This window comes from Pectinophora gossypiella, chromosome 10 (assembly GCF_024362695.1).
Source record: "Pectinophora gossypiella chromosome 10, ilPecGoss1.1, whole genome shotgun sequence".
NCBI classification, from domain to species: domain Eukaryota; kingdom Metazoa; phylum Arthropoda; class Insecta; order Lepidoptera; family Gelechiidae; genus Pectinophora; species Pectinophora gossypiella.
This window is the reverse complement of record NC_065413.1, coordinates 6309889-6325429: the sequence shown is the minus strand read 5'-3', so window position 1 is coordinate 6325429 and position 15541 is coordinate 6309889. Positions and strand designations below refer to the sequence as shown.

Genomic DNA, 15541 nt, shown 5'->3' with positions numbered 1-15541 from the left:
CACATGAATATCGTTATTTGATTTCTGCGATAGCAAACCAGATTCAGACACGGGAGTTTCCTACTGTGAAGGCACTTTTCTATTTGAGGGCTAATTTGCTAAATTTCGATCTCTCAATTGACTCATATGTACACCGAATGTACGTACGAAAACTAACTTTTTTCATATCAGCATGCGTGTTCAATTTCTGTTTTGAAACGCTAACGACTGCTCTGTTTTCGCACATGCTGTCAGCAACTTTGTTAATTCCCGTTCTGAAATCCCCCGTGTTTCCAATTAGGTAAATGCACTCATATTCACAGGTTATCGTAACTGAGAATCAGCTCAAGTAAGGTATCAGGTGTGTGCTCTCATACTGATTAGCCGCTCAGAAACTATTTGCTCATTATAAAGTCATTAAATAAACATTTCACACTTTAGTCCTTAAAAAAGTAAAAATAAAACGTATGCAATAGAAAGAACTTCGGGCGATAATTATGGTTGATGTTAATAATGTTTGTTCTTAACGAGCTTTGAACAATAACACCATTCAGTCCTTATCACTAAAAGTTAGGGAAATTACTTAAGTCTTTACTGTTCCTTTATTTTGGTGTTTTATCATGAAATACTATTTGAAGTAGTTAATAATTCACAGTAGGTACAAGACATTTTCTTAATGTTCTATTATTTTAGGTGACGTTTTATTTACAGTCGACTTGTTTTATTTTGTCTTAATTAGTTTAGGATTGGGCTCTTATCTGAAAACAATTTAGAGAGAACAAAATAAACTTATTCTCGAAAGTAAAATTCACCAGATTTACGTCTGACACGGACCGAATTACCTCGGATTATAAAGTAAATGGTTAAGATACCATCAGATAATCCCTAGGAGAGACTTAAGTAAATAGAATTTTAATCAACTACAAATGTAACGGTTTAGATAAATCTAAATGTAGTCTAGGAGTTAAGAAATTGCTCAGGAGTGGGAGTTAAACGTCTAACTGGTATCTATATCCCACAATTTATGTACTTCTATCGACACTGGTGTTTTTAGCTGATGCGAGATACGATTGAGAGATAAAATTTATTTCCTACTAGGAAACGAGTGTCTAGTTTGTTTTAGTGGTGAACGGACTCCGTGTCGAATTAAGATGAAATATTGACACGCGTGGGAACCGTAATTGTAAAACATGGAGACTGAGGTAGGTAATTTATGTCAGTAGTTCGAGTGATGCGAAGATGCGGAAACGATAATTTACACTCAGTTATCGGTCACGATTTTAATTCACAATTTAAATGATATATTGACATTGTACATTGATATGTATATATATATAACACCGGTGGTATTAATGACACCGTAACAAAAAAAATAAGGGATGCTTCAGACCATGATTCTAAGTTGAATTCTCTATCGCAAAAGTATTACACTGAAAATAATTTAAAAAACTAAAATTTTCATAAGATTTCTAATGGAAAATTCCATTTGATATTAAATCACAATCATGAGCTGAATCATCCTCCTCAGTATTCAATACGGTATCAGTAAAAGTCTGTATACATATAGGTACCTATCTATAATATTTGTCAAATAAGTAGCGTATTGAGGTACATTTTATACCTCCACCAGTGGAATTATTTATCAATATCCACATTTTTTTATGAATAGATTTTAGAAATGTTATTGTAGGTCATGTTTAGCATCATCATCTAAAACTTTGCTGATGTCGCTAACTGACGTATCTGAAATTTTTAGCAAATCTGAATGCACCTTTTTCTATTATCAATAATATACAGATTATTTTACGAAGCTGAGTCATATTTATATATACGTAAATACAATATAACAACATAATAATATATGCTTTTATTATTACAGAGACAACTTTATTATTATTATCCATCGCAAGATGGACTAATTACCCACGTCTCACCGAGCTTTCTGATAGACTAACGTGATAGGTGAGCCGTATCGCCGTCTGTAATGGTAACTTTTGTTTAATTTATATTCCTTATAGGCAAGTATACTGAATGCGATCATACAAAGCTATTCCAGCTCTATTCACCTGGCGATTACTTCGTTTGATGTTCTTTGCCAATAGATAAGCATTATCCAAGATATATTTATTTCTTAACTACCTTAATACCTTTACAGTTTATAGAACTATAAATGACTCAAACGTTCAAAGCTTCCGTGTTTAACTGACAAAGTAAAGGTTATTATAGTTATCTTAAACAAATACCACTGGGAGTTGGCTTTGAGTTCTTGCCTTCCTTCGATTATCGTTTAACATTTGTAGTAGGTATCGTATTAGGTGGGGAAGTCGTTATTTTTACCGACTTCAAAAAAGGAGGAGGATCCAGTTCGACCTTATATATTTTTTTGGGTGTTTAACTTTGTTACATCCAATACCATAATATAAACAGTTATATACGTCCCACTGCTGGGCACAGGCCTCCCCTCAGTCAACCGGAGGGGATTTGGAGCATACTCCAACACGCTCCTCCACTGCGGGTTGGTGGAGATGTTTTTTACGGCTAATAGCAGGGGCCAACGGCTTAACCTGCCCTCAGAATCACGGCATCATCCAACATTAATGATAAAAGAAGAAAGTGTTTGAGTCAAACAAAATATAACAAAACAAAAAAAGTGTAAAAGGTATTTTATTATTTAATAACTGATGTCTATATATTTACTTATACCTGCAGAAGTAGAAAAAAATATCCTCCAGCGCCTCACGTCATCGAGTCTATAGGTAATGTGCTGAGAAGACCGACAGGCTTTCCAATGGGAGTATAGAAAATTTCTTCCTGTTAATAAATATAATTAAATGATCAGGTGAAACTAAGCACTCACGTGCTTAGTTCATCTTGCAATGGATGTATCTCTAATTAGCCCAATTGGGTATACAGTCGTAGTATAAAATATGTTATGGTGTGTTAAATCATCAACTTCATCCACAGCCTACCCTCGTCTACCGCTGGACATAGGTCTCTTATCTGATACGGTACGCCACCTTAAGGATGTCGTCACTTCATCTAGTCCATGGCCACCCTATACTACGATTTGAAAGACACGGTTTCCACTTGAGCATCCGTCTTCCCCTACGGTTGTCGGTTAATGTAGCCAACCCGTTGCTTGCTAATCCTATGATAATGTTAAATGATTAGAATACATTATAACTTCGGTACCTATATAATGTTATACCAAATTCATTATTTTTACTTTCGGCTGAAACACGCTCGTATTCAATACCTATAATAGAATAAGGTTGTAACTATTAACGATAACAACTTTGACACGTGACACGAAAGAGCCCAATTTGGGCGACGCCGAGCACTAAACCGTTTTGTTACAGCTTTCATTTAATCCCAATTGTAACGGTACATACTATATTGTGATATTTGAGGAGTCACTGCCGTGTCATTCGGCGTAATTGTACAAGTAACAATCGCTTGGAGGCAGACCGTTTCGTCTACTCCTACCGTTCCAATTGTCCACTATAACGAGAGACATATCACCACTGGAATCACCTCCTCTGAAACCTTTTCGGCCGTTCACCCATCGAGGGTAGGAAGGTCTTCCAATGCTGGCCCAATGACATTCCGTTTCGGGACGAAGCCGTTTCCCTACTCATTATCGTTAACAAAAGGGTTGGACCCGATTTACATTTCATTGCTGTGTTCCCCCGACTATCGTGTCCTCGTTTACTGTCTAGCATTCTGTTTCATTGTATCGACGTTTCTATACATTAATTAATCAAATATACATTGCCTTTTAATAGCTTTCGAAGCGAAATGAGGGTTACAGACTAAAACGTTTCGAATAAACGTTGGATCGTGCCGACGCATATGGCTCGGATATTAGGAATCGGTAGCTAAGACAAACATTCATCTTTATGAAAATCAACGTTTTATTCCGCCTCGTGTAATATCAGGCTTATATGTATTGACAGAAGAGATGAATTACATATTTCCAATTATGTAAAGCATCGGTGAGTAAATGAAAGGCATAGGGGGAAATGAGCTGATATTATCTCGCACATCCGTGATCTTGAATAAGTTTATCCTTTTTGCTTTTGATTGAAAAGCTTTTTTGTTAACGTAAAAATCTTTCTATCTATAACGGCCTTGTCGTTTTTAAGAGATGAAAGACATTTCTTTGTCTAAAAAAGAAGAAGGCATTTTATTTCAACTTACACAAAAAGGCGAAGGACCAATAAAATTACGTAGGTACCTACTGCAGATGATGTCAATTCGTTTCATATTTTCCGTCACCTGACCTCAGCTCACCCACGGCACTTCACACTTCGTCGCTTTTTCACACTAACGATGCTCTCCCCTTTGAAAATCGTTTGGTCCCATCGAGTGCAGTTTCCAGAGATATATCACGGCATTTAGCCAGCGTCCCCTCGTGCCTCGATAAATATAGCCAACAAGGCTGCATGAACCTTACCTGGCTCTAAACTAGTGAAAAATATTTGACGCTCCGTGCACTAAAATGCGAAACGATTACGGAACAAAAGATGTCGGTGAGCGGTGAGAGAAGAATTTATGTTGAGCAAGACGGTGTAAGCATTTTCCCCTTTTAATTGAGTGGTTCTTTTGATGACTTGTCTTTATTTAAAAATCTGATTGACGGCCTAAAATATATTTACTAACTCTTTTTACAATTTTATAAACGAGAATTTTTTGGGACCGTAATCACATTTTTATTTCATAAATTATAAAAAATAATAAATTTAAAAATACACAGGCGCCGGAAGATTTTAGAAAAAAAATCACATAAAATGACCATACACATAAAATAATAATAATTCTTTATAACACAGTAGGTATGCATTTTATAGCGACAAAACAAAGGTTTTAATGTGGAAACGTAGCGAGCAACCGGCCTCGAGGGCGCAATTTTTCCTGACCCGCCAACAAGAGACTGCAATTACTTTGCTTCCAGTATTCCCTCTGCACAAATTTAATCTTTGTTTTACTTCTCCACTATCCACTGCTCATTAACTTAATTGTCTGCTATAATTCGCTCCTCCTTATAACTCAAAGTTCTCCTTAACTATCGTTGTGCAAACACCGCAATTCTTTTGTCCACTTTTGTAAGAAATTCTCCGTGGTGAAATATAAATTCACCATTCCCAGTGGTCTATCGCGGCTGAGCTAGCAGAAATAATAAAAAATCTAGGTTCGAAATGCCGGCTAAGCCTTGCAGTACTATTTTTCTCTGGTTCCTGACGCTTATTTAGCTTTAATATGTTCTTTCCTTGCTGGAGTACAAACTTTATGAGCCGTCGCGTTTGATTCTTATCCTAGCTCCTGATGGGAGCTTTTGAGATAGCTCGCTTAGCTACGTGAATTTTGTTGGAAATTCCTGCACTTTATTAGGTGCGCTTTGAAGATACCTATTTACGCTTATTTTTGTTTTTACAGCAGCGTGTAAAGAATGTTATAAGTACTAACAGGTGCGAGGAACGGTACGACAATAAAGCATTCTTGTTTTACCTTCATAGACTTTTCATCGAGTTACGGCGGCAGCAAATTGTTTTTCTCCCGGCAAAAATATAACGAAGCAAGTTTGCGAAAGTATAAAGTTGTATTCAAATAGTTTCCGAGTAAAACAAAAGATTTTGTAAGTAGTTTCGCATGACTTCCAGTCTTTGTGTGGCCAGGCTGTGGCTAATATTATTCAGGTCAAAAATTATACGCTGCCCTCCGCTGTCATACACAAGCCACAACAAAAAGAGGATATGTCGCTTAGCATAAAAGCCCAGTATAAAGTTGATAAGACAGTGGAATATACAGTACAAAGCTGTTTCAACATCATGCACAGAACCAATATGGATGATGTATTGCAATCTGTGGAAATGACAACAAAAGCAGACGATTAATAGATACCGTGACGCTACGATCTTGTTCGCGATCGTTAATCAAAGTAATGACAGATAAAATGTTTCCACACCGCACTTCTGTAACAATAACACAGTCTTCCCCTATAATATAAGTCCTGCCGTATTGCTTAACGGAAGTTACACAAAATTGCTTTTTACTTTTCTTGATAGAAGGCGTTTTTATACAATATATATTATTAGAACAATTCTCACAATCATTTTCCCTAAACATTCTTATTCTGCCGTGTCATCTTTCTACAGTTTGTTTTCCAAAAAATATAATCGTAAATACTACTTATATTCAGTAATCATTTTGTTAGGTGAGTAGGTTCCAGCTAGCACCTTAGGCTGCAACGTTCGCTATTAGATTGTTGTTAAGCAATCGTTAAAAAAATAAAGTTGTTTTTTAAAGTGAAAATTTCCTTGATTCGCACGTGTATAATAATTGAACAACGCCAAAGTTTGTTGGATACCAAATATCATTTTGACAAATCAAATGAAGTTGTAAAAGATACCTGACAAAGTCAGATAAAAATATGTCAGAGGAGTAATAAAACTAGAACAATAATGGAAGACAATTACTAATGGCAAACATAAGGGATGAGGGGAAGTAAAAGCCATTATATTTCCAGTCGATCCACAATAAGGCTTTTAGTTTTGGTCGGGATGTCAACAGCAATAAATTGTTGGTAACGTGAGAAGTTGTAGTGATGAGAGAACTCATTTTGTAGGACGATTTGTCCCAGCCACCGACGCAAGAACTTCCAATCCGTAAGAGGAGTTTCTGGCTTCGCAAAAAATGGGACTAAGATTAAAGTCGATTAGGGTCTCGGGAGTCTGGGTGAGTTTTACTTAACTTCCACGGCTAGGATACAACGGAATGAAACGTTTACTAACTTACGTTAACATGTGTTACCTAGATATGAGGCCGTTGGAATCCATGCGAGATTGAAAACATTCAACCAATGTTAGATTTTATGTGTTTTGGTTTGACTTATAGTTCAGAAACTGTATTTTCTTTTGCCCAAAAACTTTGTACATTAAAGGTACACAAATAAGATTTTTGCCTGTATGATGTTTGTGATGACAAAAACATTATACCCACTAATTTACATTTGTGTACGGTCACGAGCATTAATATGTATACACTTTGGTACCATGTCACATTAACTTTTTTGATACATTGAACTGTAAGTCTCATTAAATGTCAAATATGTTTGTGCGACAGAGTCCTACATCATATTGCTCATGACTGTACAATATTAATATTATTAGTTTAAAATAGGTGACAAAAGCTATTGCAGTAATTTGTGAATTTTATACACTCAGGTTTCCGGTCGGGTTGAACCGACATCATTGTTTAAACGTTCTGTTGGAAATTATAGAGCACCCATAAAAAAACTCTATGTAACAAGATCATTTGCGAATCTACCCTCATTTTATAAATAAATGAACGTTGAACCGGAAAACCCTTTTTAGCTAGCAATTTTTCCAAGCCAAACTCTGACGAAATGCGAGTATGAGGGACGGAGGTACTAAAAGTCACCGCAGGTGGAATATCCGTTACTTTACTAGTCAAAGAAGAAAGAGATCAGCGGAAAATTGTTATTTAAAATAATAATATAGTATCGAGCATAATTATAATATGCTTAAAGGTTCCATTAAATATCGACTTTGACTACGCAATCACAGACCTTACCGAGATGGCTGATTATGTTTGACGAGTGGCTTGTGGATTATGTTTTTTTAAAACAAACACATTTGAAATGCTCGTTAATAGAGGAGTCCCAGATTGGTGGAGGTGAAAAAGACCAAAGAAATTACTCAAAAGAAAGAGTTATAAGAAAAACAATCTAAAGATGATGCCTATGCAGTTTTAGATTCGAAATACTTACTTTCCTTCCCATGGCGAGAAGCGTGTACGTTAGAGAGCTAGCTTCCTACTACACTTCTAAACATACTGATAAGGAAACGTTGAACTAACAGTTTTGTACGAATATATCATGAGCTCCACTTCTTTAACGCTCTATCTTGTCTTTTAGGTCAGATATGATGAAAAACCGTCAAGTGAAAACTGGTTTCATTTTTACCCGTAGTATTCACGGCACCCCTGGGGGTGGGGTGTCGTGAAACGTTACTCATTTTAGCACATACACACACAATATACACTCATAAATACACCTTTGCGGAAACACTTCAAGAGAGGAGAAATTTATGAGGTTTTTATAAACACGCCTCGTTTTTTAAACCACTGAGCAAATGATTATTGAATTTTTCAATAGGTTCAACGAAGGGAATTCTTTTTTGATACAATTTTAAAAAGAAAATGGGACTAATTTATTTTATTTCGAATGTTTTCATTTGCAAATAAGTCTGTTTTCCAACTCGTTATAATCTAGAGCCTTCAAGGCTAGAGTGAATAGGCATTTGCTATGAGTAGGTAGGTAAGCGTGGTCTATGTTAGACCTCATCGTCACTTACTATCAGCTGAGATTTTGGTCAAATGTAAGCGTATATTTTATTTAAAAAAAATATATCATAAATTGAATCATAGTTTTAGTTATTCAAATTCATATTTTGTTTTAGTACAGTAAAGGGCACAATCCACAGTGGCGCAGCCTGGTGGAGTATGCTCTATACCCCCTCCGGTTGATTGAGGGGTGGCCTGTGCCCGGTAGTGGGACAAAATAATATTATAGGCTGTTTATATTATGTATTTGTATAGTAAAGTTATGGATTACCAAAATATTTATAATGTTCTTTATGTAATTTGCTGAAATTGCATAAGCTGATTTGGGTTTACATTAAGTTGGGACTATATTCGTATACACTTCTAAGATTACAAATATTATTTCTGCTTAACGCTCTTTTAGTGTTATGCAGATTAAAATTCGCTCACGCACGCCGAATTAGCCTCCGTGCGTATCACCTTAAGAACATTTCATAATATTGTGTTTTATTTGTAAAACGTAACACGCGGCCGTAAGTACCTACGGTCACGAGCATTAATATGTATACACTTTGGTACCATGTCACATTATTTTTTTTGACAAATTGAACTGTAAGTCTCACTAAATGTCAAATATGTTAGTGCGACAGAGTCTATAAGTGGGTACATTATACCCATGGCTCATGACTCATGGGCTCATGACTGTACATTCCGCGTGATACTAAAAACGCCCAGTATGGATCAAAATTATTTATGGTGAAGTAATTCTATTTCTTTTTCTTAACCTTACTTAATTATGGTTATCTGTTACATTACACATAACGTCTAACTTTTGTAAATGAATTAACGCAGTTTTATCTTTGTATTATTTTATGTTTCACAATACAAGCCGTCATGTTAACAGCCGCGTGAGAGAATTTATGACCCTGAAAGAATAACCTGACAAAGAGATTTTTTATCACATATACGCCATATAAACAAGCCTCATTGATTTAAAATTGTTAGTTGAACCACACTTATGCACTGAGGATTAGTAAATAAATTACATGCTATTGAAGATATTTGATATCGTCAAGTCTAGAGGGATGTTTTCCTTTAACATTAAGGATACGATATGAAGTAGGATCCATATTTGAATCCGGGTCCACTGGGTATTTGAATATGACCACCACAGACCTTTTTGTGAAACATGCTGTAGAAGCTTGTAACCTGGTCAACGAATTGTTTAACAAAGTATACTTCGTCCCAAACGATAATCGGTTCGTAATTTATGACAGTGATCAGTTATATCTCAAAAGTTTGCCATTTCACTGACCTACTTTGTGAACAATAATATTTTTCCCTTGTCTGGTTTCCTTTGGGACGCTTAAAATCTTGCACCTGAGTGGTATCACCGGTACGGGCGGGGCATATTTGTGAGGGTTGACTGATTCTTGTTTAAAACTTATTGTTACTAACACCCTCTGTGGTTTTCTCCGAAATACCTGTACTATTTAAGTACGCATAAAATTTGGGAGAAACCTCACAGTTGATGTATACAAATATGTACATACTTAAACCCAATAACGATTTTAATTCTTCATTGTTGATAGACAAAAGTAAGAAGTCAAATTTGCAGCTATTCTTGGCTTACGAGTGGTAGGGGATCAACAACTTGACTTTTGTGACGTGTCCGCGATCAAACATTTTTAAATATTCAAGTCAGAAACATTTATTGCAGTTCCAAGTTCAAAAAATAATGATGATTATAATATGAGGAGTTTTGAATCTACTCCATATGTTACGTCCTCCTTTACACGAGTAAGGATAACGAGACCCTTATAATTTTATACCTGATCTCAAAAGAAGGGGATAGTATGTTATGATAGTAAGTACAAGTACTTACGTTCTATTAGTAACATAGACTGAAAATGAAATTGATATATTCAAGAAAATAAATACTTGCACGAAAGACGATTTATTATCATGATACTATTGCTAACTCTCGTAATATCTGAAACAAAAAACAAATGCATAAAAAGAAAAAAAGAAATGAAATCGGGCTACGAATCTAAACGGCCAATCAAACAAATGATTATATTTTCATTTCATATAGTTAATACCTCGTATTTTCTTTACCAATAAAAACAACGTTCTGTTATGTATATTTCAAAGCAATTGCCTGCTAATATCCGGCAAATAAATAATATTCCGCTGCTCGCACAAAATCCTTTATCTTCTTAAATTTTATAGGGTAACCCTGAACACCATGGGATTAAATCTACTGCAGTCATATTTCCTGAAAGTAACAAAAGAATGAAGAATTACTGCATGAATTAGTTTCGTTCGAAAGCAAGGTATCTACAATAATTATTACTTACATAATACCCTATAAGAATAAAATGTCTCCGTCCATCTCGTTAGGAATTACGTATATGTATGTATGTAAGTATTGTAAAAGTAAAAATAATTAAAATGAATTATTTCACTATCAATTAATTGGATTCTTTTAACTTGACTTGAATATTTAAATATTTTGAGGTTTAGGTTTGCATGGGATTAACCAAATATAACATAACATAAACAGCCTATATTCATCCCACTGCTGGGCACAGGCCTCCCCTCAATCAACCGGAGGGGGTATGGAGCATACTCCACCATGCTGCTCCAATGCGGGTTGGTGGAGGTGTTTTTACAGCTAATAGCCGGGACCAAATATAAAGTCAATAATATTTTTGTTTATATCGCAGCATTAAATATCGATTAAAATATTAGAATAACATAAGTATGCGTTTATTTAAATAATCAGTTTCCTAAGTAAATTCCTTCGTTTTTTAAATGTGTCTAGATTGCGACTCAAATTACAAAGAAATTTCTTCTGAAATGTGTGTGAAGGAAATAACATTACAGACCAAAAAGGTTTCCCCCGGTTGTTGCTAACCCACTAATTTAACTTATTTGTCGCGAAGTGCTCAACGACCCTTTTCAAGATTTTCTGATTAATAAGCCTATTTAAATTTAAATACATTGAAAGCAATTTTGAAATGAAATTATCTTTATGGCCATCTTCTTTCAGCGTCATACCTTTTTGTTTGACTTCGAAGCAACATAACTGATTTTATATTTTTTCTTCGTTTCAAACTTTTCCGAAAATAATTGAGGGTAGTATTACTTAAGAAAGTCAAAGTTTCAGAGCCCTTTTTTGCGCTCACTCGTTGACGAACTCTTTAGCTAAAAGCAAATCTTTGTGATTTTAAACTTTTTATCAAATTCTTCAATCTTCATCATTACAGTTTACAACTTCGACTAGACTATGTTTTGTATTACTTTTAATGTTCAAATAAATACGCTTATTCCAATAACATGCATCAACAATGCGACGTAATACAATGAGTCGCTAAAGGACGTACTTTCTCCTGATTGGTTGAAGGTCAAAGTGAAGAGTCATGCTTCAGTAATTATGTCAAGTAGTCGAGATGTAGTTTAAGCCGTGAAAATTTACGGTACGATTGCCTACCATATTTATTTGCATTTGAAATACAGGGTGTTAGTGAATACTGAGAGTGTTGATTTAGCTCATTGTTCTGACTTAATATTAAGTCCAATTTTCTATAGCAAAAGTATAGCATTGAAAATAATTTAAAACAGAAAAAAATACATGAATTATGCGACGGAAAATTCCACTTCATATTAAGGTGATGTGTTTCAGTCAGCTAGGTAACGCTGCGTCAGTAGATGGCGTTACTTCTGCAGTTTTCGTATTTTTTTCCATTTATTCGTTTAGTGTTGAGTTCTGACCCAGTGAAATGTTAGGTGGCGAAATCTTACATACATTATCTTTAAGTTAAGCTACAATTTTGAAGTATTTACTGAAGATATCATATTGAAACATTGCATCAAAAGTTGGTGTCATTTCAATTTGTGTACAAACACGAAGCTGTCACACACACATGCGAACTAGGTTAGCTATTAAAAGAGATGCATAATTTGAAGTCTACTTCTAACTTCTAAATGGCGCATTTGGTAAAGCAGTAGCCGCCATTCTTAAGGTTCACGGTTCAAACCCAACTGCATGTTTTAATTGTTTTTACTTTTTTGTATTTTTTTTTACAATTGAATTTGGCGAACCCGTCTATTTGTTACGGAATTTTCAAAAAGTATCACTTTTACCAATAATATTATAATTAAGTATACAATAATTTACTTTGCACTAAAGTACCTTCCGTAATTTCCGTATTTTTTATTTTGTAAAATTCTAATAGGCATTAATCGCATCAGTGAACATGCGGCTAACTAAAAAACTACTGAACGGATTTTCATACGGTTTTCACCAATGAGTAGAGTGATTCATGGGCGTGCTTTAGGGTTTATAATTTATACAAGTATTTTTTTTGTATAAAATGGTTCAAAAATGATGATGAATGTCAAACATAATTATCGTTACAAATATAGCCGACTTGGAGCTTTCGGCGAAAACGCTGCCTGAGCCCATTGAGATATAACAAAACAACGTATGGTTGAATTGTTCCTTTTTTGTAGGTATACCGAAAAGTCCACAATATGTCATAATAATTATATTGTGTATAAAGAATTGTGTATATGTATTGTATGATTTTACAAATAACGATCACAGTACAGTAATAATAAGGTAGATTTTTCCTAAATTGCGTAGGTTCAAACTTTGTCGCATCGCGTTTGAAAGATGTAATAGCGCTTCAGGACGTCCCGCAAGCACGGCGCTGATGTCGCAGTATCCGCATATAATTATTATGACTTGTCATTTAGTTCCAATAAAATTCGCGGGACTTCATACGTATGTCAGTGACAGCTGGTGATAGCATGCGGGACACTTAGCACCTAATCGAATTCTATGTTGTTTTCGCGCCCAGTCCAGACGACTCACAGCGCATTTCTGGACATATATTTACGCGTGGTGTTTATTGTTAGGTTAGTTAGTTCAGGTTAGGACGTCTTTTTATAACGAGGACGTTAAAAAAAGACGAGGCTGGGACGTATTGAAGTAGTATTTCCATATATACGCGGCCTGAAATGGGCTGTTTCGGGGACCTGAACTGGTTGCTGTCGAACTTATTATCACGTTTTCTTGATTAAAATTCATAAATAAGTCAAATAGAAAAAAGAAAAAAGATTTTATTTAGTTTTAGATCTGTCATGATGTCTGTGATGTTTGTTTATTATACATAAGAATTTCAAAATTTATCTTATTTTTTTTCCCAAAGGGCAAGGCAAAGGGAACTATGAACATACAGCCATGTCTTGTGTTTTTTTTCTTGATGATGATTAATGAAATGATGAAACCTAAGCCCCCACCCTCGGAGCAGACTCCTACTCCGAACCCCAAATGAAGTAAGCGGCTTGTTGGCGCAAAGCGAAAATAGATAGGTACACTTTGTTTATTGAATATTTCGATTTAATAATACTATCGGGAATGTTTTCCGACTAATGTGATCATTAACCACAAAACACCACTTCGTATTGATTATTTAGATTATTCAATGAAGAAAGCAACCTTCCCGTTCCCGTTTCCACCAAAAAGTCCGCGGCAAAGAGAATATAAATAAATCTGTATGTTGGATGGAAAAACAATTAATTATAAATGACTACTATTTAGGCCGGCAAATGCAACAACTTCTTTTTTGATTTGGTTTTCCCCGAAGGGTAAGGCAAAGGGAACTATGCCCATACAGCCATTTCATTTTATGTATTGATTTTTTATTATAATATATGTCCTCTTTTAAAACACTGTATTTACCCATTATTTAAAAATGTTTAAATAAGATACGTTATTACAAAAATATTTTTCCAATATTCCTTTTCTTAGATTGTAGTATTTTTAGTTTTTTATTTATATTTATTCTCTTCATACAAAATCTCTTTATAAATTGTCACTGACATTCTATTACACTTGTCAAGTAGTCAAAGCCTTTAGAAAAAAAAAACTATCACGCACACAAACTAACATTGACACCTCTACACGCTCAGCAAATACACTGTAATCTGCACCACTACAAATGTAGAATTGATCAAAATTGAGGGTCTGAAATATGGTACTTCTCGTATTCGGACCCTAAATTTTTGTTAGTTTGCGAAAATAATACACCAAAATATTACTATTTATCGGTTTTATAACAATATTCCTCTATCCGTTTTCCTGTAGCACTGCATCAACTTTTGTATGGAAAACGAATCACCTTAACTAAGAATAATGGTCTGAACTATGCCCCTCAGTATTCGTTACGATGTCACTAACACTCTGTATGTAGGAGTATAACTCACTCGCATTCCCAAGCTAGTTGAATTAGATAAATGTTTAATTAGTGAATGTGTTATATATAAGTAGCTTCCAGTATGGCAAGTGCTCACGCAATAGTATTTTGGGTTTGTTCTTGGGAAATTGAACTCTATCATAATTTGTATGTATAATGATCTTAGACGCTTACCGCTGGACAACGGTCTATCTCTAATTTTCAATAAAACGGTTTTCAACAAAAATAATCACAACTTTACAAGTTCTTTTCAGAAGTGATTGTCAGAAGAGAGTGTTTTATAATACTAAGATCTTAACATTTTTAAGCTAGCTGCAAGAGGCTGAGAGGTTGATTGCCTTCCTGGAAGCTAATATTTGTGCATGTAAGACAAGTGTTTGCTTTGCAATCCTGGACCGGACCGCTTGTATTTTCATTTGTGTCCTGTTCTAGACATAACTATATGACTTAAGTGAGATGTAGGTAAATGTTTTATTATGATGTGGTGCAAGCGAAATATATCTGGACTAGAGATTTTTCCAAATACATTGTCTTTGAACTAATTGTCTGTAACAGTAACTTAATGTTTACGGGAAAATAATATGCTACATTGAACAGTAATCACCATGTTCTAAGTAAAGGCGATAATCACGCCTGCTATTTGTTTTGATATCTCCTAAAATATTTGAAATATCACAATTACCCTCAGAAATGAGAAATTAACTTCCCCAAAAATACGCGCCATATTTTTGTTCCCCCTAATCTTCCACATTTGTATCAAACCGACGCAGTCTAACACATAAGCCCCAAAGACATTAATAATACAATAAAGCCGCCAGCCCCAGGGCAAAGTCCAATAACTTCTTCCTTGTGGATTTATGCAACATGTTACAATTACGCCATGGTTTATGGGTTAGTCTGTTTTGATTACAGCCAAGTGGTTCCCTGGTTAATGCTGATACCTAGAAAATTCT

The 15541-nt window shown here is 35.0% G+C and overlaps 1 protein-coding gene across 1 annotated transcript in view; it reads left to right on the top strand.

The window, feature by feature from the left end:
- Positions 1-15541, top strand: part of LOC126370379 (uncharacterized) — a 380386-nt gene that overhangs the window by 196639 nt on the left and 168206 nt on the right. The window lies entirely within an intron of this gene.